The sequence below is a fragment of the Mustela nivalis genome (genome assembly GCF_964662115.1).
Source record: "Mustela nivalis genome assembly, chromosome: 11".
NCBI classification, from domain to species: domain Eukaryota; kingdom Metazoa; phylum Chordata; class Mammalia; order Carnivora; family Mustelidae; genus Mustela; species Mustela nivalis.
In genome coordinates, this window is record NC_139030.1 from 94,184,588 (window position 1) to 94,210,917 (window position 26,330).

The window sequence follows — 26,330 nt, forward strand, 5'->3', positions numbered from 1 at the left end:
CTCTCAGTACATTAATCAAACTATAATCAAATTAAGAGTGAAATGTGGTATCGGAAATATCTTCCCATAGATGGTAGAAGTAGTTTTAGCCAAAAAATACGTGCAATATTATTTTATAAACTAAGCAGATTTTGCACATAAACACTGAAAAATGAGCTTTTTTTAAAAAATCTATCTCTAAAACACAAACATAGGATTTCTAAGGGAAAAATGTATACTATCCAGTAATATTTCCTGTTCTAAAAGAAATATTTAATTCTTTTAAGATTTTATTTATTTATTTAAAAGAGAAAGAGCACAAGCAGGAGAGAGGAAGAGGGAAAAGCAGACTCCCCACTGAGCAGGGAGCCCCACGTGGGACTTGATCCTAGGACCCTGGGATCGTGACTAGAGCTGAAGGCAGGTATTTAATTGACTGAGCCACCCAGGTGCCCCTAAAATATTTTATTTTTTAGTCTTATACCCAATCAGTTATTTTTAATATTTTCCCTGAAGAACAATAACCCATCTCTAGCAGGTTCTGGGGTTGAAGTTACATAATCCTTTCAGGGATGGCTGCAGAATGGAGGAAGTAGACATATAACAAAGTATTGGAAATTATAGTCAAGCCTTCTAGAACCTTGATTGTGACTATTTTCTAAAGCAAGCAAACAAACAAAAAACCAGCTAGCTTCTACACTCCAAAGTAAAATTCTACAAAGGCACATCATTTAAGAGATTCTGTCCAGCCTGCCCACAACCTAATAAATAAATTTAAAACCCCTATATTAACCTAGATAGAGAAGTGAGTACAATGAGTCCTTGCTGGGTCCCTTAAAAAGGTGAAACCAGAGAAATTACAGGGTTTTTAGGAAGTTAAACATAATGTCAGGGATGCAACCTGTGTCCTACCATTGACTCTCGGTTGTTAGCATTAGAATCATAGGGGAGGGCTTGATAAAACAGGTTGTTGGTCTGTATACAGGCATTTCTGACTCACTAAGTCCTGGGTGGGGCCCAAAAAAGAAATATGAATTTCCAATAAGTTCCCAGGTGATGCTGATGTTGCTGGTCTAGGGAATATACTTTGAGAACCAGTCATACCTAAAGGAAGAATATTAAGGAAGACAAAGAGGGAGCTCAATCTTCACTTCTAGGAGAACACAGCCACATATAATGGCACCCTAAGTACCTGAGAAAAATTTAGGAGATGGTTCCCTAATCAGGTGTGTAACCGCCAATTATGGAATGAATAAGTCATTGGAATAAAAGGCACAGCATAAGGAATATAGTCAATGATGTTGTAATAGTGATTTAATGGGACAGACGGTAGCTACACTTGCAGTGATCATAATATATGAACTTGTCAAATCACTAAGTTGTACACCTGAAACTAATGGAACATTGTAGGTCAACTATAATAAAAAAAAAGAAAGAAAGGAAGAAAAAATCAAGTGTTTAACCCCATTGCAGTGAAGCAAGCTAGTATTGAGGATGGGAATTGTGGAAAGTGGAGAGACAGGGCAGAGAGGGAGAGGGCATGCGTATGCAGGGCAAGAGCAAAGGCCCGCCGACATCAATGCGTACGTGGCAAAAACAACTAGATGTCTTTATTCAACAAATATTTAGTGAGCATCCACTATGTAATAAAAACTGGACCCCCTCCCCCAGGAATTAGGGATCCATCAGGGATCAAAAGAGAAAATGCTCCTGCTCTCATGACACACATTCTAGTTAGAGGAAATGAATAATTACATAAACATGTTTAAAAATGTTAAAAAATATCAAAAAACATGTTTAAAAATTCCAAATGTCTACAGTCTATAAGTACAATGAAGAAAAAATTACAGGGCAATGTAGGCTGGAGGTAAGTGTTCTTTTTTCACTCAGGGTGATATGGGAAGGATTCCTACCAGATATCAGACATAAGAGCTGCGGCCAAAAACAGACAATTCTAACCTGTAACTTAAGCAATGACTTATCCCCCAGATTAGATAGTGAGGGTGTAGAATCCATGGGAGCCCTCCAGCCTAGGGGTCTTTGTACTCATATATTCACAGATCTGGTTTAAGCAGGTCTGGGGGAGAAGAGAAAGCATTAGTTGGTTCTGTGGTCCTTCAGCTTTACAGATTCTGAATTATACACAACCACATATCTGTTGTGGATGATCAGGCTTAGGAAGGAGGTTCACACCCTTTATTTTATATTCCAGGTCTGAAATGAAAATTTTCCAACACGCAGTGACCAAGATCAGAAAACAGGAATTCTGTTTGATTTAGTTATAGCTTTCATTACAGCAACACTTCTTTTACTTTCAGAATGGCAGAAAATAGTCAGGACGGAGGTCAGCCAATGCTTCTGAAAGGACCTAGCACAGATAGTTCAATTAGGAGGTAAATTCTATAGCAACTTCTTGGTTATTTTTCAGCAGATAGTATAGACAGAGAAGGACAGAAGGATTTGCTGCCAAACAGAGTCCTAGGCTTTTTAAATTTATAAATGCTTCTTACATCCTGAATTGCAAATGCTCATGTAGCTTACACAAATAAATCTAGAGTGCTCTAAACACATACCGCCCCCTACTCTGGCTCACCCTCCAAAAAAATAAAATAAAAGAGAAAAAACAAACCCCCCCAAAAACAAAAAAACAGAAAGAAAGAAACCAAAAAAACGAAAGACCAGGAAAAATCTCACTCCAGCGCCTTTCTCCAGGCACTCATATGTAGACATTTATCTGCTTGTTTTTTTAAATTGCATTTCCCTCTTCTTTGAGAATTCTTAGGCACTCAGTGAAATAAGCTGTTTGTCTTTGTGTATTATTATTGTATCTCTTAGTTTTTTGCATTCTCATGAGGTCACTCCCCAGACTCATAGTTTCCTTTTTTAGACCACAGCTGTATCAAGCTGACTGCTATACTCAAGAGCATAGGACACAGAAAAAAACTGATCGGGCACTCCCCATCCACTGAAAGTTGAGAATATGTCCTGACTTATCAGACTGCTTTTCAGAGTCCATGGTATGTTTAATTATGCGGACACCTCCTCTGTATCGCTTTTTACGCTTTGAAAATATCAAAGTCATCACATGACCTGGGAAGAATTCCATTTTGATGAAATGAAAAACACAAAAATTCTTCTACTGAGAAAAAAATGTAAGGGAGAAAATAAATCCAAAAATAGAATTGGCTAGAAGCCAGGAACCACAAGAAAAGAAATATTACAGGAAATGGAACTAATCAGTTACTATAGTGAAGATTTTTTTTCCCCAGACTTTCTTTGGGAAAAAAAAAATTGTAAATTAATTTATAAACTAAATTTGGACAAAGTTACATATGTAATCTTGAAGTACACAGAATTCCATATGAATGTTTGAATTTCCAAAGTTAATCTTCTTGAGATTGCTCTGACAGCCTAGTCAAGCTTTAGGTAGAAAGGCTGAAGTTGTTGAAGAATAGGGTCTATATGATTACACCAGATACCCTTTCCAAGAGTATAATTATCTTGGTTCCTAACTCAAGTCACTCCAAGGGTCAGTTCATTCAGGAATGAACATGTTTGGCTAGAACCTTCCTCATCTCACCAATAGTCACTGCTTACAGATTAGCCTTCCATGAACTAATAGTTGTCTGCACACGGGCAAATTTTATAATCTGAATAAGAGTCTCCTTTGGGCTATAATTTCCTCATATTACTTGGCTATTTTGGTATAAAATAAACCAATTATTTATTAACTGTTTTATGCCTAAGAAATACCAATTCTAAACATGGATATGGAAAATCTAAATATGGATATGGAAAATTGGTATCTGTGTTTTTAAAAATAGATTTAGATATAATTGTCTTTTATTTGCTAGGGATTTTTGGAAAACCGGTATCTTCAAACTTGCCAAATATGGTTCTAAGTTTAAAAAATTTGTTGCCTATTTATTTAATGTTGTTTTTTAAAAGTCTGACAGTGGGGTGCCTGGGTGGCTCAGGTGGTTAAGCAACTGCCTTTGGCTCAGGTCGTGATCCTGGAGTCCTGGATGGAGTCCCTCATTGAGTCCCACATCGAGTTCCACACGGGGTCCCACATGGAGTCTGCTTCTCCCTCTGATCCACCCCTTTCTCATTCTCTCTCTCTTTCTCTCTCTCTCTCAAATAAACAAATAAAATCTTATAAAAAAAATTCTAAAAAAAGAATTGACAACCTTTGGGCATTGCAGGACCATCAGATTCAGGGCTGTGAAGGATAAAAAATAATCTTTATTATATAATGTCCAATATCATGTGAGTTTAGTGTGTGGTGTCCAAAAAAAAAAAAAAAAAAAAAATGGTGTCCAGAAAATCAGACCTTGTCCTGACACCTAGGTTGATAAGAGTCACAGTATTAAAAAGCTGGAATACATAGACATTGGAAACCATATGGCTTATCTACAGTTAATTTATATATAAGAAAATCCAGGTGCTGAGTCAAAGTTTGCTATTCAAGGTCATACAGCTGCTTAGCAGAAGAGGCAAGAATCAAACCTAGGTTTCTGGATCCCCAGGGACACTGATGGCCACTATCACGGTGTAAGAGAACTCCAGTCCGCAACAGAACAACACAATATGTATGAATTGAAAAAAAATCACTGATACGGAACTGTTTTAACACCTTGTTTTAATCCACAGAAGTTTACACACATATAAATTAATGAAGGTCTGGAGACATTTTATAACCAACATTGCACAATAGTCAGGCAAAAGGATGGGAAAAAAAACAATGGCTAATGAGAAGGTTTCTGAATCAAAGTATTCTGTGGAATTTTTTTCTTACCTGCTTTCCTTGTATTTCACAGATATAAGACTGAAAGTTGATGAACTTGTACCTCATGCAAGACACTCTCCTGCACACATTACATATGTCACCTCTTTTATTTCCTTTGATTCCTCTCATATCAATTTTTAATATCGATTTTTTGAGGCTATTAATATAGCAATTGTTGAATAGCTAGTAAGTGTTAGAACCTGCATCTGAATCATTTCAATATGTTTCCACTGTCTATATGTGTATCCAATTAATTAATCCCTTAATTCTTGAAGATAACCCCCTGATCCTACCTACCCCCTTATTCTTTAATAAAATATATATTTCTTTTTAAAATTTTAAGAAGAAAAAAGCCACCTAGTGGCTCAGTGGGTTAAGCCTCTGCCTTCGGCTCAGGTCATGATCCCAGGGTCCTGGGATCGAGCCCCGCACAGGCTCTCTGCTCAGCGGGGATGCTGCTTCCCCCCCTCTCTGCCTACCTCTCTGCCTACTTGTGATCCCTGTCTGTCAAATAAATAAATAAATAAAATCTTAAAAAAATATATTCACTAAATCAGTTGCTTCTGTTTATGTAAAATATTTCTTAAAATTAGAAGTAAGCATTAAAATTTATTCTAAATGTAATAAATAAGGGAACCAGGACTTTCAAAGTGAAAATCCTTATGTATTGAGCATGTAAAATGCCTTCTTGAGGTTGCCATGCCAACCATTCTAGGTACTAAAATAAGCTGTGAAACAACATTTACTCACACCACGTTATGTAGGCCTTTGATACATTCAACTGTTTTAATAAGTCCGACTAAATTTTGCATCTTTAGCAAATGGGAGAAATAACACTGACACAAATCATCAGGGAGGCAAGCAACAGAGTTTTGTTGAGAGAAGCCTTTTTCTAAATGAGAGAAGCCTTGACAAACAGATTTAAAGGGGAGTTTTCATTTCCGCTAACTTTCTTTTTATGTATTTCCATAGTTAGTCATCGCTTTTCAAAATAGAGTTTTATAAAGTTACTCTTAAAATATAAACCGCGCTATAAGTGCTTAACACTGAATCTGTAGGAAACAGATCTGGAAATGTAGGGCACTTCCATCCTTGATTCAGACCACCTGGCAAAAAAATAAATCAATGAATAAAAAGCCAAATGGAGTTGAACGGGTCTGCGGATTCCCATCCTCTGAGATTTTGCTTTATTCCACCAAGCTCCGTAATGGCTACTATGCTACAGTTTGATTGACTGCTGAGTATGACACGGGCCTCCAAAGGGGAAGAAGGAGGAACTCCAGAAGGTCAGGAGGAGCAGGAAGGGGCATCTGGCAGGTAGACCCAGCCTCAACATGCAGGAGGCCCAGGAACACAGCAACCCGAAGGGATCTAGTAGTTGAGAGGGACACACGAGGCACTAAGGATGATAGCAACCAGCAACCCAACAAGGGGCAGTGAGCGTAAGTGTACCTAACAGGTACAAAACCTCTATCAGGCAGGGTGCAAGGTTACAGCAAGAAGGTAATGACAAGGCATATATGGTCTCTGTCTCCAAAGAACTTAAAATCTAGTGAATAAGAAAAATGAAGGTTGATTAAGCAATGCAAATAAAGTGAAGGGCCATGATAGATGAAAGTCAGGGTGTTCTAGAAGGTATAGCTGAGACATCTGGCCCCGTGGGGGGAAGGCTTCCCTGAGATACTGATATGTAAGCACAGAATCTTGACAGAAACATGGAGACTAAAGGGAGTGAAAGTAGCAAACATCTACTGGAACCAACTGCAGGTGAATACAAATATCAGAATTTAATTTGTGTCTTACCAGCCTTTGCATAAGCACATAATATATCACATCCGAAAAGCAGATTCAGGCATCCATAGATAAACAGGAAACAACAACTATAAATTCATTAGAGTCATGACTACTCTTATTACATCACCGATAACCATAGATAAACAGGAAACAACAACTATAAATTCATTAGAGTCATGACTACTCTTATTACATCACCGATAATGGTGGGCTGCACAGAACTGATCTCTCTGGTTTATGCGTTTGGGTTTCCTGACCATGAACTGTAATATGTCTTAGGGGAACACTGCTATTTCTGAGGGGGTAGCAACAACTTTTACTTTCCCTGAATGAGGAAGATTTAAGATCTGACCAAAGGTGAATAGGCAAAAACAAACGTCCAAGTAAGAGCTTTTAGAAAGACCCTAATCAATGACTCTGCTAACCATTACCTGCATTGGGAGCTCAGGCCATACCCCTCTCACTGGGAGAGACTGGGAGAGACCTACAACTGTAAGTCTCTGTCTCTCTTTTTTTTTTTTTTTTTGAGATTTTGTTTATTTATTTGACAGAGAAACAGTGAGAGAAGGAAGACAGCAGGGGGTGTGGGAGAGAGGGAAGCAGGCTCCTCACCAAGCAGGGAGCCTGACACCGGGCTTGAACCCAGGACGCTGGGATCATGACCTGAGCTGAAGGCAGACACTTAATGTCTGAGCCAACAAGATGCCCCACAACTGTAAGTCTCTTATACATATTAATAATTTTGAAACTTATTTTATATATTGATTTAAACCCTCAACCAGTGGGGTACATGGGTGACTCAGTTAAGTGTTTGACTTTGTCTCAGGTCATGATCTCAAGGTCCTGGGATAAAGCCCCACAAAGGGTTCTCTGCTCAGCAGGGAGTCTGCTTCTCCCTCTCCCTCTCTGTTTGTGCGCTCTCTCTCTCTCTCTCTCTAATAAATATAAAAATATTTAAGAAAAAAAAAAAAACTCAATCAATGACTCCAAATCATAAAACACATTCAAAGTACTTTCAAGTTATTTTGAGAAGTACTTGTCACAAACATTTCTTGAAACATCCTCTACGAGAATATTTTCCTCAAATCTAAGATTTAAGATTTGTCAACCTACTTCAGTGACATGATTTACTATCATTCATATAAATCTGTGAGACTTCTGCCAGCTCATTCTTCTTCCTCTGCCTCTGGAGTTCAAAATGCTGTTTTGTGGCAAATGACATCAGTTTTGCTCTGGCCATTTTGACAGAGCTCTTGACTTCTGCCTTGTGCATGCATCGCCATGCCTTCCTGCTCTGATTAGCTCTCGATGTCTACGTTGCTCCCTTCTTTAGATATCTCCTCTCATACCATACATGATATCTAAATGTTGAAATGAAAGGAACAGCACCATTGGCACTAGAGCACTGGTAGACAAGATGCTGAAATGAGCTGTCTAGTTCTGAATCTAGTAGGAGGAGATGCTCACCACATTTTTAGCTACTTCCCTAAAGTAAGCAGACTGGGGTGCCTCGGTGGCTCAAGCAGTTGGTTAAGTGTCAGCCTTTGGCTCAGGTTATGATCCCTGGGGGTCCTGGGATGGAGCCCTGCATGGGGCTTCCTGCTCAGAGGGGAGCCTGTTACTCCCTCTTCCCCTGCCCTTCCCACTGCTTACGGCTTGTGTGCTCTCTCTCTCACTTTCCCTCTCAAATAAGTAAAGTCTTTAAAAAAAAAATTTTTTTTTTAAGTGAGAAAACTCTCCTCATTTGAATTTTATTTATGAAGACAATATACCTGAACCAAATCTCTAAATATATTATCTGTCAAAAAAATTTTGTGTGATTTATGATTTTACCTACAGGAAGTCTTATAACTGAACTATATTATCAAAGATTTCATCTATCACTTTATTGAAAAAATATCAAGGGGGCTCTGATACTTATGAAACAGTATTTATTCAATTAGCAATTTAGCATGTGAAGTTTCTCTAAAACATGCTATAGGATTTTATATATAAAGCTTAAACTTTTGATCTCAAGATCCCAGTTTCCTGCTTTATTGGTTCAGATGGAACACGAATATGCTTCTAATGTTATCTTTGAAGGGCACAGAATCCCAGGTGACAAGAGTTCTAATGTGGTCATGTCTCATTACTGTTCTTTCCCTGAGAAGTTAGAAAAGAAAGATTTTAATCCTTACAGCTGAAGTAGAGTAAAAAAATGAAAAAGAAGAAGAAGATTAGGGGCGCCTGGGTGACTCAGTTGTTAAGTTAGCATCTGCCTTCGGCTCAGGTCATGGTCCCAGGGTCCTAGGATCGAGCCCTGAGTCAGGCTCCCTACTTGGTGGGAAGCCTGCTTCTCCCTCTCCCTCTCCCCTTGTTTGTGTTCCCTCTCTCGCTGTCTCTCTCTGTCAAATAAACAAAGAAAATCTTAAAAAAAAAAAATAAGATTAAAGAGTTTACACAAAGCAAGGTGGGAGCACACAGACAGACCTAAAGGTAGGAGGAAAAGGTTATGATCCAATCAGACAAGCTTCCTTCCAGAAGAATAAATTGTGTCGTTTCCTTGTTATGACAAAAAAAAAGGGATGGGAGGGAAACTTGACAGGTGCTGTCCCCCCCCCCCAAAAAAAAGCTTTTAGAAGTCATCAATAGATGCATTCTTAACTTGTTAATAGCTGAAGACAAATTATTATTATATTATTATTAATATTAATATTAATATAATTAATATATATAATATAGTAGTAGTAGTAGTAGTAGTAGTAAACTCCATCTTGCACGTGGATATACCACATGCTCTATACCATATGCTAGAGTACAGGTATGAACTTCAAAGGCTGCTCGAGTTAACTCCTGAATATGAGAAAGCAAGACTGTACTTGTCGTGTTCCCTTTGATGGGGTTCAGGGTAGGCCACCCCAAAAAGTGCCACTCTGGCATATCGATTATTTGGAAATTAAAGTTATTGAAGAAACGGCTGAGGTAAGAAGGACAAGTTGATCCTTCCCTGTTCCCATGAAAGCAGGAAGTAAACACCCCGCCTGTGAAGGGTGCCCTCCCTCTCTTGGAGGATAGAAGACATCCTTATGGCCATGGATAGGGATTTCAGGGCCAAGAAGCCTATACAAACAAATCTTGCTACTTCATTAATTTGCTACCCAAGCCTAAACGTCTTTGTCTCGTCAACTCTTCATGAATTTGTTGCGTCTTTGTCTAAAAGGTATAAAAGTTGCCTGCTTTGATCACTTCTCTGGATCTCTTATCCTTGGGGCCCCTGATGTACGAAATTAAATTTTTCTCCTGTTAATCTCTCTCTTATTACAGGATTCTCAGATGAGAACCTAAAAAGATAAAAGGAAATTTAGTTTTCCTCCCCTATACCTACTGCACTTCTTGCCATGTTAAGGTACTCACAAAAGGCATCTGTTTCATGGATCAGTAATTTACTATGTGTCATTCTACACAGACTGGAAATAAGCTTTGTTAGCCTCGAACTATTATTAATAATTATTAATTATTTAGAACTTATAATTTCTAAAATAGAAATTTTAGAAATTATATATATATTCTATATATAGAATATATATGTTCTATATATATATTCTATTTCTAAAATAGAAATTATAAGTTCTAAATCTGACTTTGGAGGCAAGTTGACAGTATGAGGGATTTTTAAATGAGGATGCCATGCATTATCTTTAATCTCTCTGTGGTAAATAACATTACCTCAATAAGATAGCAATTCAGCAGGAACAGAGTTTTGCTCAAAGGTTACCATTGGTACGGCCCAGGGTAAAAATAATCTAGTAATATGTGATGAAATTTAAAACTGAGTCCACTAGAGTCTGAAAAGCACAAGTAACAGGGAACAAGGTAAATACTACTAAAAAAATTATCCTTTGGAACTATAACCTCTTGAGAAGGAAATGGCCTTACATGGAAAAATAATTTCCCTTGTTAACAAATGACTCTCAGCAGGCTTATGCTGCCGGGAGAACTTCCACTTAAATACACACCCTTATGAATCGAAGTTAGCTTTTCGCCCCCAAATTAATAAAACAAAACTGAATAAAATGATATGAAATAATACTTCTGCTGGAAAGATTAAGCCCTTGTGACATTCTTCTTTCTGCACAGAGAACTAAAATATGTGTAGGTGAAGGATACTCCTTCATTATTAGTCATTATTAGTCATTAGCAGAGTTTTCTCCATGTCCTTCTGTAGAATGCTAATATATTCAAACACAAAAATATGCATTTTCAACTGTTCCAACTAAATTTAAAGAAATAATTTAAGGAAAAAAAAACTGTAGGGAAAAAGAATGCTCTTATTAGAGCATATGGGTTTTAGCTCTGTACATGCACATATTAAGAAGTGAGTAAGTGGAAGGCTGGTCTTAGCATACTATCTCAGGATCTATTTATCATCAGCAGATGCTCACTCTGGGTGCAACCAGAGTGATTACTCCCAGAAAGCTCATAATTGCAGTAATTGGGTCACATGACCTCCAGCTTGCATTGCTTTAAAAAAGCAGAAGGCCAAACATTAGCATTTGAACGAGCACCAGAGGTCTACCAGTTACAAAAGTTTAAATTAAATGCACCAGAAAGCTTTGAATGTCCAATCTCAAACACACTTAAAGGAGTAGTTTATTTTTATATTGTTCCATTCTGAGCTTTCCCTTACAAAGGCCAAATCTCAGCAGTAGGGCCCCACTAATTCACCTGGCAACAGATTACAATGACTATGTGGAAGAAGTGAATTTACTTAATCTTTCCACTTTAAAGCCTATTTTTTCCCTTTGTTTTAGATATACTAGCAGTATATTTGGAGGACCCAAACCATCCATTGAATACTTTTTTAAAGAAATAATGATTTAACTCATTGTAAGGACAAATACAAACGAAAAATAAGGGGCTAAATTCTGCCTGCTGAAAATAAGGCTAGACTTCATCCCTCTCCTTTATCTTTTAGAAATTTCTTTAACTCCCCTTTTCAAATGTCTGTAAATCTTTATAATGGCTAATTAAGCTCAGGCCTTTCTTACATTCCAGAATGTTTCTTCAAGGGCCTGGGCGCCATCTTTTTAAAATGCAAACATGGAGGGAGGGAGCTTCTCTTTCTGCCAGTTCCTGCAGGAAATGAAGTCTCACTTCTTTGGACTTCTTGCTCCAAACTGTAAAACTAGCTGTTGGAAGGGTTATCAGAAGTTTTCCTCTCCCCTGGAGAAAGCCAATTAGCTAACACAGATGGTTACCCCAATTACCAGGTAAATTTAGTGCTCTTACTGAAGGATTAGTTATCATTTCTCTTAAAAGCAAGTAGTAATGGGTTTTCTCTGTTTGACTCTAAAAAAGGGTGAAATTTCTTTTGTTTTTTTGCAATCTCTTAGTGGATTGCCTGTAATATGCATCACATTCTAGTTTAATGCTTATTCAGTAATAGACATTTTGTTTTGTTTTATTTTTTTCCTCTCCCTACTATCTTTGTGGAGAGGATTTCTGTGTTGGGAGAAGTTTGTTTTTAGTTATATTTCCCTAAAAATGTCAATTCCAATTAACTCTGCTTCCTGTTGTGGAGCCCTTTTAGGTAATTTAACAAATAATTTAAATGGTGAAGTTCCAAATTCCTCATGTGAAATTTAATAAAGAGATATAGTACTTAATTTTACTACTTCATTTTAATTATAAACAAGCTTGGTAACATTTAATATCAAATTTTTAATATCAATATTTAATATCAAAATAAATCCAAATAACATGAATGTCAGTTGGAACATTAGTTCCCATACTTCCCATGTGTTGAGATATTAATATGTATTTATTTTTTCACAAAATCTAACACACAAATGCAGCTTTCTTTATGGAAGCTCTTGGAACAGACATTCACATTAATATTTCTGTATATAACTATTCTTTGCACATGAAAACAGCATGAAAGTTTTAATGATGGACTGAACTTATGCTCAAAGTTTAAAAAAAAAAAATAGATACCCATAAAAGTAGATAAAGGCTATGCCCAGCCCAGGTCACAAATCTAAACTTAAGTCAGCCTGCACTTTTTGGGAAACAATAATAGTCAAGGAATCCTAACATCTATAACATCTACCAGTCTCAATCGTCCAACCCTGCTTTAGCTAGCACACCTTACCCTAGATGATAGAACCGGCTTATAAAGAAATCCTAGCCTATCATAACATTTCTGCATTGCCTCATCTAATGTGCTACAAAATTCACTGTTAACCAAACTCCCTCAGGAACATTGTTCTACTGCTGGTGAGGCACTGTATTCCCCCAATTCATGGGTTGTTTCCCCTTGAACAGAGAATATCAAACTTGGTACTAAATTGTATTATTTCTGTCATTTGACACAGTTCAACAAATATTTGTGGACAGGAAAAAAAAAAAAAAGTGTGTGTGGGGGGAGACTGGGATAGAAGAGAGGGAAAGGTAAAACCCAGGTCCAAAGTAAACCTGTCCTACCCCTCAGTTTCAGGGTTCCTAACTTCTCAATCTTTGGTAACTTCTCTGTGCCTTGGCTTCTAGAGAACTCTTGAAGAAATCCCTTTCTTTTTCTACATCTCACTCTCTATTTTGCCTATTTAAATCCTATTCACCTTTAAACCCAACTGAAATTCCTTTTTTAAAATGCGATCTCTGTAATCACAGTGAATTATATCTTCTCTAGATCTCTCTAGAAATTTATGTCTGTACTTACTATTTGATTGTATTACCATGTGTTCGGTACTATTTAGCTTTCCCTTAGCTTAATTTGACTGCAAGCTACCAGAGAACAAAGGAACCATTTCTAATACTTCTAAAGCATCCTCAGAGCCTAGCACTCAACTGAACTGCAAGTGTATTCTCAATAATTTGACTTATTTTTTTTTAAGATTATTTATTTATTTATTTGATAGAGATTACAAGTAGTCAGAGAGGCAGGCAAGGAGAAAGGAGGAAGCAGGCTCCCTGCTAAGCAGAGAACTGATGTGGGGCTTGATCCTGGGACCCTGAGTCCATGACCTGAGCTGAAGGCAGAAGCTTTAACCCACTGAACCACCCAGGTGCCCCAATATTTGACTTATTAATAGCTATTCTGTTCTACTGAACTGTATCTTCTCGTATAGGCTTACTTCATATATGTAAAGACTTCAATACAAACAACAACTCATGATTTAGAAATATGTCTAGACCAGGCAAGAAGAGTTATCATCTGGGCTATTTTACTCCCCCCACTGCCCAGCCCTTTCCTTTTTTAAAAATTTCTATGTGGCTATCAGGCATTTACCTGTTGTTGGGATTCCCCCCACCCAACACACACACATGGACTATTCTCTTCCTTGGACACATTTCTTGCTTCCCCAACCCTTCATCATCATCCTGCTCTATGAAGTACTTCCATATGGAACACCTTAGCGGATGACTCCTGCATCCAAGAAAAGGGGACATTGTTTGATTAGCTGACACCGTACATGGCAGAAAAAATGATGAAATATAAATGAGTATCAAGAACAGAATCTGTGTGGTCTTGTGAGATAAATAATAATATGGTCAAAATCTGGATGAGCAAACCATGACATAGAAGTGGAGAAGATACTATGTTTAATCCAAAGTGAAACTAGAAACAGGAAAATCAAAAAATTAACAAATATTTATTCAATCACTGCAATATGAAACAAACAAACAAACAAACAACCCCCACCCCAGTAATTCCAGGTATGGTGGAGGAGACAGAACGATGTTTGATAAGGAAAATAAAAACTATTTAGGTAACTTCTCTGGGGGAATTTATGTTTATAGTTGATGCAGTTATTGAAGTATTATAAGATATTTTAAGTTACTTTCCATAATTATTAACACATAACATATATTTCTTATGTTATATAATACTTGTATGAAATATAAGAAATGGTGATCATACTATACTTAAACACCTATATATAATAGCCTAGCCTGAACATAGCAATAGATTTAAGGATGAGACTGAAAAGGTATTACACTCTATAATTAAATCATCTTCGGACAACAGATATCAAGTTCACTCTTACTTATTGTTCTGAAGATTAATATCTTATAAATGAAGCCATCGCTAAATGTATATACTTATTTATTATAAGCAAGTAAGTACTTTTGGGTAAATATTTATTTTTATCCCCAAAAAGATTTCTCTATATTTTTAATACAGAAATAATTTTATACAGAAATAATCTTTTGTAATGATTGTGTCAAGTTTGTAACTAAGTTTCTCTACGCATAAAATGAAGATGATAGTATCTAAAGTTTTAAATATCTACTATATTCTAAAAACTAGCTAATGTGCTTGATCTACTTTAGAACTATAATCTTTATGTGACAGACATACAAATCTTACTATAACACAGAAGTGTGGGGAAGAGAAAAAGAGAGAGACATGGATGGGTACAGAAATATAGACATAGAAATATGTGTATAATAACTGTTTTGTTTTTATTCAGCTCTTTACTAATTAGATTAAAATCATGGAAAGAAAAGTAAACAAAGCAAAGACTCTGAAACAACATGAGTTCATGGTCACAAGACATTGAATAATATTGGAATGAAACCAAGTCTATAAAAAACTAACTTTTTTTTTTTTTAAGATTTTATTTATTTATTGGACAGAGAGAGATCACAAGTAAGAGGCAGGCAGAGAGAGGGCTCCCTGCTGAGCAGAGAGCCCGATGTGGGGCTCGATCCCAGGACCTGGGCCAAAGGCAGAGGCTTTACCCACTGAGCTACCCAGACACCCCCCAAAACTACCATTTTTATATTGCTAAATAACTGTAGAGAATTGGTTCAGGAAAGACAGATAATTCCACCTTTTTTTTTTTTTTTAAACAGGAATGGCCCATTAAGTATGACCAAAAGCAAAGCCCTTCTATTGCTCATTAGCAAAACTATCCAACACTCGTCTACCTATCTATGTAGCTACCTAACTTGTATACATGTTACAATCCTTTTTCTGCAAAGCAAGTGATGATTTTTTACTCTTAGATGAATAACTAATGAAAATAAATAACTATGGAGTTAGAAGTTAAGAAAGAAGAAAGTATACCCCCTTTCAATAATATAAAGTTATTACTTTGCAATAAATAGGCTGTAAAAGAAATAAAGGATTTCTAAATGAATGGACTGCATACCTAAGAAGAAAATGTACTTCATATGTTTTTAAACCTTCCAAGCTTTCCTAATAAGATATAAGCCTAAATTAAAGTCATGGTATTCTTTAATGATATAAATAATCTGCAAAAACATCAGCTGTGCTATTCTTGGGAACAGCATTCTTTCTTCCCCATGAATTCAGGAAAAGAGTAAAAATTAGTGGATTGGTGAATTAAATCCACAGGATTGATTTCAGAAGCAAGGGGTTTAGATGAAAACAGCCAAGGGAGTGTCTTTTGTAGCCATTTGATACTATAAACATTTAGTTAAGAAAAAAAAAGGCTCAGCTAGATTTTTTTTTTTAACATGGAAAAAATAGACTTGTTAACAGTTACTTGATAGAGTTCCAGCAAGTTGTGTTTTTTGTTTGTCTTCTGTGGCATCAACAAGCCTATTTCCTCAGTATGTCAAGACTCTGTCAAAATAAAGGAGCAATTCTGGAAACATTTTCCTAAGGTATTTTTCACTAGATGGTATGAGGAGATTGAGAAGTGATAACAAGTATGCCTCTGATTAGGTTCTGGGCAGGCTACCCTAAAATATGTCACTTTGGCATATTGATTATTTTAAATGTGCTACTTAAGGAACAGCAAGTGCAAGAAATTCACTCTGCTTTTCCTTTGTCCTCCTGAAAGCAGGAAATAAATCTCCTTTATGAAAGGTCTTCTCTTTGTACCAGGAGGTAAAGAGACATCCTTATCACCAGAGAGAGGGAATTCAAAGTCCAGAAGACTATATAAACAAACCTTGCTACTTCCTCACTTAATTTACTACCCTAAAGCTTAAACTTCTTCATCTTGTCAATTTTTCACAAATTTATTGTTTCTTTGTCTAAAAAGGCATAAAAAAGCTGCCTGCTTTGGTAACTCCTCTGAGTCTCATATTTTTATGAGCTCCTGTACAAAACTGAATTTGTTTTTCTCTTGTTAGTCTGCCTTATGTCAATTTAATTATTAGGCTAGCCAAAGAACCTAAAAGAAAAGAAGGTAAAATTTTTCCTCCCCTACTCCCGTCACCCCTTCAGCCAGCCCCTCTTCTCCCATTCCAAATCATGTCACAAGCTTGTTTTATGATTTCCACGTTTGTAATGGGGAAGGATTACTTTTTTTTATAAAAAGGAAGAAATAAGTATTTATGATGCTTCAGAGTTTGCAAAGCTGCACGGGAGAGAGCAAATTCTCCCTAGAACCAACTGGTTTTTCCAGTTTGAAATGTGATTCTAGCAGTTTTGTATCTCTCCTTAAAGTGGTAAGCAAATAATTAGGCATTTTACAAACTTTCTGGAATCTCAAAGTCACTTTGTCACATGTCATTCCAATAATTAGAATTCTGCATAAGTTTTCATCCATAACTGTATTTATTCTATTTTTATATTATGCTAATAAGGAAGAATAAAGCAGAATGACAAAATAATGACCTCTCTCATACCTTTACTTTTTTAAATTCCTCAAATTAAACCTAATGATTATTGCTGTTTCAACTGTCTTTTGGGTGATTGCTCTAAGTTCTTGCTTTTTTGCTCAAATTGTTCTATCACCAGGGAAGAAAATACAGTGATTAATAATTATTAGAACATATATATACACATACATATATATATTTAGCTGTAGTTTATAGATATGTAAAAAAATTGTTCATTGTGGCTTCTAAGCTTTATAATTCATAAATAAAGCATTTCCTGGATGTCCACACCTATAAGGCCTACTAGGGTATGAGACAAAATGGCAAAGACCCCAGTTGCTATGACTTAGCAGGAGAGATAAGAAATGTCCAGAACTAATCATAACATAAAGAAGTCTGAGCAAATGCTATGAGGAATGTGTGAAACAAATTGAAGCAAGTGAGAGGAGAAATATGGTTTCTCCCTGAGGTGGTACTGAAGGTTGACGGATGTAGCTGCTCAAAGACCAGTTGGTCTTGACTGCTAAACTCAAAGTACAAAGCTTACTCAGAAAACATAAGAGTACCCTCTCTCCCCACTCCAACTATATTATTTACATTTTTCTACACTATTTGTCTTAAGTGAAAGTCTGCTCAATTGTGCAATATGCAATATGTCTCTTAGTTTGTTAATAGTATCTTGAACAAAAAATACACTATCACTCAGTAGAGCATAGAGAAATTACTTTCTGGTCAGCTTAAAATATATATAAATGGAAGTTTATTTATATATATAAATTTATATATATATATATATATATATATATATATATATATATATATATAAAAGTTCTGGTTTCCTTCATTTACATATTTTGTTTTATGACAATAATTTAAAGATCTTCATTAGTTTTCTTCCCTGTCTTAAGAGAAGCACCAGAATTTATTACTCATGTAAAACCCAGGGGGGAAGAAAGGCTTTTGACAAAGGTTTTAAAAGTGAATTGGAATTCTCTCTATTTAAGATTCATAACTATGCATTACCTCATTTAATCTTTAAGTGATGTATAGGTTATTGTGGTTCCCACTTTATAGATAAGATACTGACAACAAAGAATTTAATGGCTAACAGCTCAGCAGTATGGAAACATTAGAAAACATCAGAATTTGAGGCAGAAGTCGTAGACTAGAATTAGGAGGAAGGTCCAGGTCCAGATGAAAACAATGAGATACTGGAAACAGTGTCCAAAAAATAGGTAAGACAGTGAAAAAATTATAGCATATCTACAGGATAAAATATCACATAGTCATTAAAATCACATTCTCAAGTAACCTCTCAAGTAACATAGAATATAAAGTTTCACTTCAATTTTGTGAAAACAGAGTAAGACAAAAGTGGAGGGAAACATACCAAAATACTGATAGCAGTATTAATAATAAAGAGAAAAAAATAAATTGGAAAAATCAATATATACTTTTTTGTAGATAAAAAGAGTGGTACAAGATGGTTTTAAACATCAGTATAAAATCTGATTTTCTATTTCTGAACTTCACTCTGATTTCCTTTTGTAATATAATACCTTCAAGGAATTTATTTTTTTTCCCTAATCTAAATTCAGTAATACTGTATTTCATAGTAAGCTATGAAAGCTACAACTCATTGTAAGACATATTTCATTTGACAGGAAGAAAGAAAAAATATCTGCCAAATTAACTATGGCATTTTTTTTATTTTCATGGTTTAATGAGAGAAAACATCTCAGAACTTGATAAAATATTGCAAGGACATTACTTTTTTAAAAATCTTTATTGAGATATAATTGACATGCAGTATTACATTACTTTCAGATATGTAACATGATTCAATATTTGTAGAGATGACAAAATGATCACCACTGAAAGTCTAGTTAAATCTGTCACCCTACATAGGTATAAAATTTTTTTTCTTCTGATGAGAACTTGTAAGATCTACTGCCTCTGCAACTTTCAAATATGCAATATGATATTATTAACTACAGTTATTACTATGTTGTATATTACCTCCTCGTGACTTATTTATTTAAGTACTGAAAGTTTATACCTTTTGCCTCCCCTCACCCATTTCACTCACAACCCCCATGCCTCTGCCTTGGCAGCCACCAACCTGATCTCTGTATCTACGAATTTTGGTTGTTTTTTTTTTTTTTCCTTTTTCTTTAGATTTCATATATAAGTGAAATCAGATGATATTTGTCTTTCTCTGAGTTATTTTCATTTAGCATAAGGCCCTCAAGTTTCATTCATATTGTCACAAGTGGCAAGATTTAATTCTTTTCTATGGCTAAATAATATTGTTTTGTACACACACACACACACACACACACACACCATATCTTCTTTATCTATTCATCCATCAATGAACACTGAGATTGCTTCCATATCTTGGCATTTCTTTTTTTTTTTTTTAATTTAAAGATTTTATTTATTTATTTGACAGACAGAGATCACAAGTAGGCAGAGAGGCAGGCAGAGAGAGGGGGAAGAAGGCTCCCCGCTGAGCAGAGAACACAATGTAGGGCTTGATCCCAGGACCCCGAGATCATGACCTAAGCCGAAGGCAGAGGCTTTACCCACTGAGCCACCCAGGCGCCCTCATATCTTGGCATTTCTAAATAATGCCTCAATGAACATGAGAGTTTCATATATCCTTTGAGTTAGTGTTTTCATTTCCCTCAGATAAATACCCAAAAGTGCAATTGCTGGATTACATGGTAGTTCCATTTTAACTTTTTGAAGAACTGTTAACTGTTCTGTTTAACGATTTTCCATAGTGGCTGCACCGATTTACATTCCCCCCAACAGTGCACAAGGGTTTCCTTTTCTACACAGCCTTGCCAACACTTGTTATTTATTTATTTACCTTTTAGATACTGGCCATTCTAACAGGCATGAGGTGGTATCTTACTGTGGTTTTGATTTGTGTTTTTCTGATGATGAGTGATGTTAAGCATCTTTTCATGTGTCTATAGGCCATAGCTATGTCTTCTTTGAAAAAACTTCTTATTTAGTCTTCTATCCATTTTTTTAAAAGATTTTATTTATTTATTTGACAGACAGAGGTCACATGTAGGCAGAGAGGCAGGCAGAGAGAGTAGAAGGGAAGCAGGCCCCCTGCTGAGCAGAGAGCCTGATTCTGGGCTTGATCCCAGAACCCTGGGATCATAACCCAAGCCAAAGGCAGAGGCTTTAACCCACTGAGCCACCCAGGAGCCCCCATCTATCTATTTTTTAATCAGATTGTGCTTTTGCTATTGAGTTGTCTGAGTTATTTACATATTTTGGATTCCTTATCAAATATATGATTTGTAAATATTTTTTGCCATTCAAGTTAGGTTGCCTTTTCATTTTGTTGGTTTCCTTTGCTCTACAGAAGTACAAGGACATTTCTGACATCCCATTTTATATATTCCTCTCTAAAGCTTGCTTTTATCTAGCAACACTAGTTCTTTTGCTCAGCTGATATTAAGAAGCAGCTTTTCATATTAGGGGAAACTTTTTTTTGTTTTCCCCTGAAGCAAAAGAACTTAGCTCTAGTTTATAAAAGAATGGTAATTTTCATTATATATTTTATTTTATGTTAAGATTCTGGCTGTTTCTGTTGAATTCATATATTTTTTTAAAAGCCTTGCTATATCAAGCTACTTTCTCAAAATCTGATTTAGAAAACTATGTCAAATTTAATTTATTCTCAGTTGAAAAGGAAAACAATACCAATTATGCTGAACAACACATAAACACAGGGGAGCCTAGCAATAGGAGAGGTTTAAATACATTTCCATTCTCACATACATTTTATGCATTGATACATTTATTTTGGAATATTTAAGTCATTCTGACTTCACAACTAAACTGAACACACTTAAATTATGTACATTGTCCCATGAAAGTAACTCTCCACACGGATGTTGATTAGTAGATCAGATCAAGAAAAGTTTTTGTCGGTTCCTCTTAATAGTTTTTTAATTTAACAAAATCTTTTATTTCTTTTCTTTTTACATGTTTCTTTTTATTTTTTCCTTCCTTCTGAAAAGTGGTCAAAATGAGATAAGATTTCAAGTTGCCATGTTGACCATACCAACCATAAAACAAAATCCATAAAGGAAGAGGGACAAAAGGATTTACTTTTAAGTAAAGGGAAAAGGTAACAGTTCAAAGTTAATCTTGTGCATAAAAATATTCCTGATTCAAAGATTTATACTTTTCTAAAAAGCTCATCCTACTTGTCATTACTGCTTGGCAGAGGGACAGGCGCTAGTAGGGAAAGAGAAGTAGCAAAAAGTTCAAAGTCTTACAAGAAATTCCATGTTTAAATATGTGTAAGTTTACACAGAATGTACTGAGTAGTGGATATGAAAAAAGCCAGGCAAAACGAAAAAGAGAAAAAAACAGTAGCGCACACGTGTGCATTGCGGGTGGGAGTGCAAGGTCAGAATTTGAAGCCAGAAAATGAACATATTTACTGTGTGCCCGTTGTGTGCTAGACACTGCAATTTGGAGGGTAAATTTGGGCTTTGAAGGCTAAACTCCTGATTAATGTAAGCATAAATGAAAAGCCAAAGGTTCTTCTTTATGTTAATTATTAATCAAAGCCCTATACAAAAAATTTAGCAACACCCGGCATTTTGTTTTTTACATGAGCAACAAAAGCCCTCATTTCATTCATGAATTAGCTTTTCTTTTGTTTTAAAATCTGATCTGAATACATATTCTAGACATGAACACAGAGGGGATAAATGAAATCTCAAGCCCACCAATGTGAGTGCCCTCTAATGCTCTGTTACTACTCTAAACTCAGTTAAGCTGGTTTTGAGTCTCCCATGAAACCCACTAACAAGAAAATAGAACAAAAGGGATGACATCTTAGCATTTTCACCAATTAATTGAAATTTACAACTGGTAAGCAATGTTTCAGCTCCACCATCCCTAGGAAACATGGCTACAAAATCATGGGCTTCAAGAGTTTCCCTTCAAATTAAGGAAGCTCACCATTCTTCTTCTTCTTCTTTTTCTTCTTCTTCTTCTTTTTTTTTTTTTTTTAAGATTTGTTTATTATTTTAGAGAGGGTGAGGAGAGACAGAGGGACAGAGAGAGAGAGAATCTCAAGTAGACTCCCTGCTGAGCACGGAACCTGACTCAGCGCTTGACCTCAAGACCCCGAGATCAAGACCTGAGCTGAAACCAGAAGCTGGACATCTAACCAGCTGCACTACCCAGGGACCCCAGGAAGCTAACCATTCTTTAAAAATGTTACCCAGCCTTACAAAGAAGTCTTTCTTCTGGTATGTGTATTTATTAACTGAATATGTTAGAAATGGATCATTTCATTTGATCAAAATTCAGCTAGTAAGATAGGTAAAAGAAATTAAACAATAGTTGACAATTAAAGAAATTATAGGAACTAGGAAAGCAAATGCTGCTCAGGAAAACGTGTGTGTTAAGTGCCCCAAGTCTGAAACGTATCCATTTCTCACTAAGATTCATCTTTCTATACCACACTCTGCAGCAGTTATTTGACCCAACTGTCCAAAGGCCCGCAATGCTTCTATTTTATTTCACAGCTATTCATCATCAATATAAACACATCACCAACCTTAATTCCAGCCAGCAGTCCCAAAATACCTTGGATCAGATCAATAAAGTCTGAAAGATAAACAGAAAAACATTTCGTAAATTAAATCAATTGAATGATTCAAACTTTTATTTTATTAAAGAAAAAAATGTGCTGGTTGACACCATAGACATTTATAATAATGGGAGTTTACATAGTTATAAAACTTCAAATTATTTTCTAGCTCTCATCTAACAAGACCTTTTAAATGCCCAGATTAGGTCCTATTTTTATCTTCAGTTTTTATACAAAACAGAACAATGCTTGTTCTTGTCAACAACAGAAAACATTTTTTATATAAATTTCTGTACTCAGTGTACTACCATTTCTCCTGAAAGATGTTTAATTGAAAATAGTAACAACTACTGCATTTGGATCATTAATCTGGTCTACCAGGGTATAGATTTTTAGTCCAGGATCAACAATCTGTTTAAAGGCAACAAAAGTCAAATAAGACAATTCCAGTGACAACCTATCCATCTTCCCACTGCTTTCTTACACTTAAGCCTTGCCACTAAATTATACCAAGAAGCACACTGTCCAATGGAAGTACAAAGAAGGTCCACCAAGGACAAAAGCAAACCCAAAACTTTTGTGCCAAAAGTTAGCCTGTCTTTCGGACAGTTAGTAAACAAAATAACTGAGATGACACAGAGTAAAATTCTTGACTTGCTGCAGGGAGTGTCTATGGCTAAATCTCCAATAAAAATAAAAAAAGTTAGTTTTCAAAAGTGTGTTTGTGAATTAAACGGCTAGAACTTAGAATATGTTCTGCATGACACTGTTAAAAATGGTTCATTATTAGACTTCTAGGTTAAATTCAAAACCGAAATTGAGTGTCAATGGTAAGTATTTAATGAAAAGAATAGTCTAAAATAATACTCGTATACTCCATTGAGTTATGTTAATTAGCTAGCTTATCATAATCATAGTTACTCCATACATCGGAGCATCATGTTACCCACCTTAAATGTATAGAGTTTTTATTAAAAGAAAATAAAAAGGAAATACTAGTAAACTAGTAAATTAAAAAATTGGATTGGAAGTGAAATTCCTGCCTTTTAATCTTAAGGGTAGGTGCTTAAAAAAGTGAACTTTATTATATAAGAATGAAATGATAGATTTGTGAAGATGAAAAAAAAGAATATGGGAATATGTTGGTGGATTTTTGAGGTTAATGATTTTAATATGTCTACTTCCACTTCAAGCACTTGACTTTATTTTACTTTGATTCTTCTTTTTCTATAAAGTCACAGTTCCTAGACTGTGTGCCATGCATGGTACCCCAGGACACCAGTGGAAATTCACAGAACGATAAAATACTTTAAATACATGAAAAATCATAGCAACATCCATCAGGCACAACACAAGCTATTCACTTGAAGTAATCCACGGTTGCAGTACCAGAGTCTAGTATCAGATTCTGCTACATTCGTTTCAATGATGGGATAACTTGGCAAAGCTGGATTTTTATCATGTTTGTCAGATAAAAGCAAATACTGCATGAAAACCAGTGTGGAGTAAGAAATGAGGATGACAACATCCCGTCCGACTCCCAGGTTTGAAGGCTGGGTTGACCCAGGAAGGAAACACACACCTACCATTCGTAAGTAATTGTGGGTTTCTAGGGATGAAGGAAAAAGATTTTTCTTTCAATTTTCATGTATTTATTTTTTAAAGGCCACTAAGTTGTTAGTGCACACATACTTGTTTTACTAATGAAATGGAGCTGCGAAGCCATTTCTTTTGGTCTGCAGAGCACCATGAAAAAAATTACCAGGACACTCAGAATGCCATAGACTTGAGAAAATTTGGGACACTCACTTTTAATCATAGTTCTTTCTGTTTTGCTTTGTTTAATTTTTGCTCCACAAATTTAAAGAAAAAAGAAAGCGGGAGAGAGTAAACGAAGAAGAAAGACTAGTAAAGGAGAGAGAAGGGAAAGGAGAGGAAGAAAAAATTTCCTAAATTAGGAAGAAAAATACAGGGAGAGCAGGAACAACAGAGCTTCACCACACTGAGTGACTGGAAGTGCAGCTGTGTGTGCCGTACATGTAGGTGTGCGTGTGCGAGTGTCCTCCTGTGTGTGCAAGAGGAGGCTAAAATAGTACAGATGAACACTAGAAATGAAAGACAAAGTACAAGCAGAGGGCACCGTGTATATGTACATTTTAACCATGTCGAGTACCAGTCACCTTTCCCTAAGAAAATGTGGTTCCCTAGTTACCTGGAATCCAGCAAAGACTCCCTACACCTGCACAATTGTTTGTGTGTGCCTCAAAGTCTCAATTTACCATTTGGCCACTGAGCTACTTCTTGCGAACGCCTCTTTAACAGACTAGATCAATATCCTGATATCTATTAAATAGGTTGGATTTTATCTTTTCTACATGCACTTTCAAATATATACATACTTTCATAGTAAAAGCAAAATGATATGGAGCATTTCAAAAGTTAGGCTTTGTGATACAGAAACTAGGCTGCTTTATGTGTTTGTTCCATATGTGGAAAGAATTTCTGACTTACTGCCAACCACTCTGCTCCCCGCAACAAGCCAGCCCTGCCTCCCAAAAATTCTAGTTTATTTTCTTTTCAATATAGCATGAGCCAAATACAAACTTTATTTAAAATATCAATGCTAAAAATAAATAAATAAATAAAAATTTAAAAAATAATAAAATATAAAATATCAATGCTACCTTAGCCATGTGAAACTTTTAGCTGAACCTGTACGCTTAGCAAGGGGTTGAGCACACAGAAGAATATAAATATTTGTCAAGTGAATGAAGATGCTTAGTGTTGTGTTTTTCTGATGCTTTGCCAAATTTAAAGGAATGGCTAAAAAATCCCCCTTTTGGCAGAAATTAAAAAAATAAAAAAATCCTATCCTTGTCCCACTTGACTTGCACCAAAGATATTTCACAGAAACAAAGTTCTGAGGAACAAGAGGTGATCCTTTTTGACCTGGTGGACTTATACACTTGCTTGGGCTCTTAGGAATTTTTTTGTTTGTTTGTTTGCTTGCATTTCTTATCTTAAGGGGAAGGTGTCCATTTGCAGCAGGAGCAGCTGCTTCGTAAATAACTCTCTGTTCCCCCCACCCCATTCAACCCAGTTATTGAGCAAATAGGCACAGAATAGTGAAGATTTATGTTGCCCTAAGGCTCAGTCTTCACTGTGAACATCTGCCATTTCAAACACACAGGTCAAGACTCTTTGTGTAGTATTCCGCTAAACAATGCCCTAAGCATGACTCAAATGAAATTCTGTTCAATAGGATTCAGCATCTGCTTCCAGGCAGTTTAACTTATCAGCGTATAAAAGCATCACTTCTCCATCTTTTTGCTCCATAACAAAAAGGTAGGGGAAATGTCAGAAAATAATCTCTGAGAGTTAACTGCTAAAGCTTCCCCCACTTTTCCAATAAGAAATGGTCTCATGCTTCCATATTATAAATCATATTGTGATAATGAGATCAGATTATAAACTCTATGTCAAGCTGAAGTATGCTTGTTTCCACCTCACATGAAATAAAAGTTGAAAAAAGCATATTTTAGCTATTAGCATATCGATGTCACTGTC

At 35.9% G+C, this 26,330-nt stretch overlaps 1 protein-coding gene across 30 annotated transcripts in view; it reads right to left on the bottom strand.

Moving 5' to 3' along the window:
• MAP2 (microtubule associated protein 2) overlaps positions 1 to 26,330 on the bottom strand; it is a 290,836-nt gene that overhangs the window by 198,519 nt on the left and 65,987 nt on the right. For all 30 annotated transcript variants that reach the window (XM_082691637.1, XM_082691639.1, XM_082691640.1 and 27 more), the window contains one exon: positions 22,731 to 22,780. The gene's annotated coding sequence lies outside the window, so the exon portion shown is untranslated. The remainder of the gene's footprint in view (positions 1 to 22,730; positions 22,781 to 26,330) is intronic.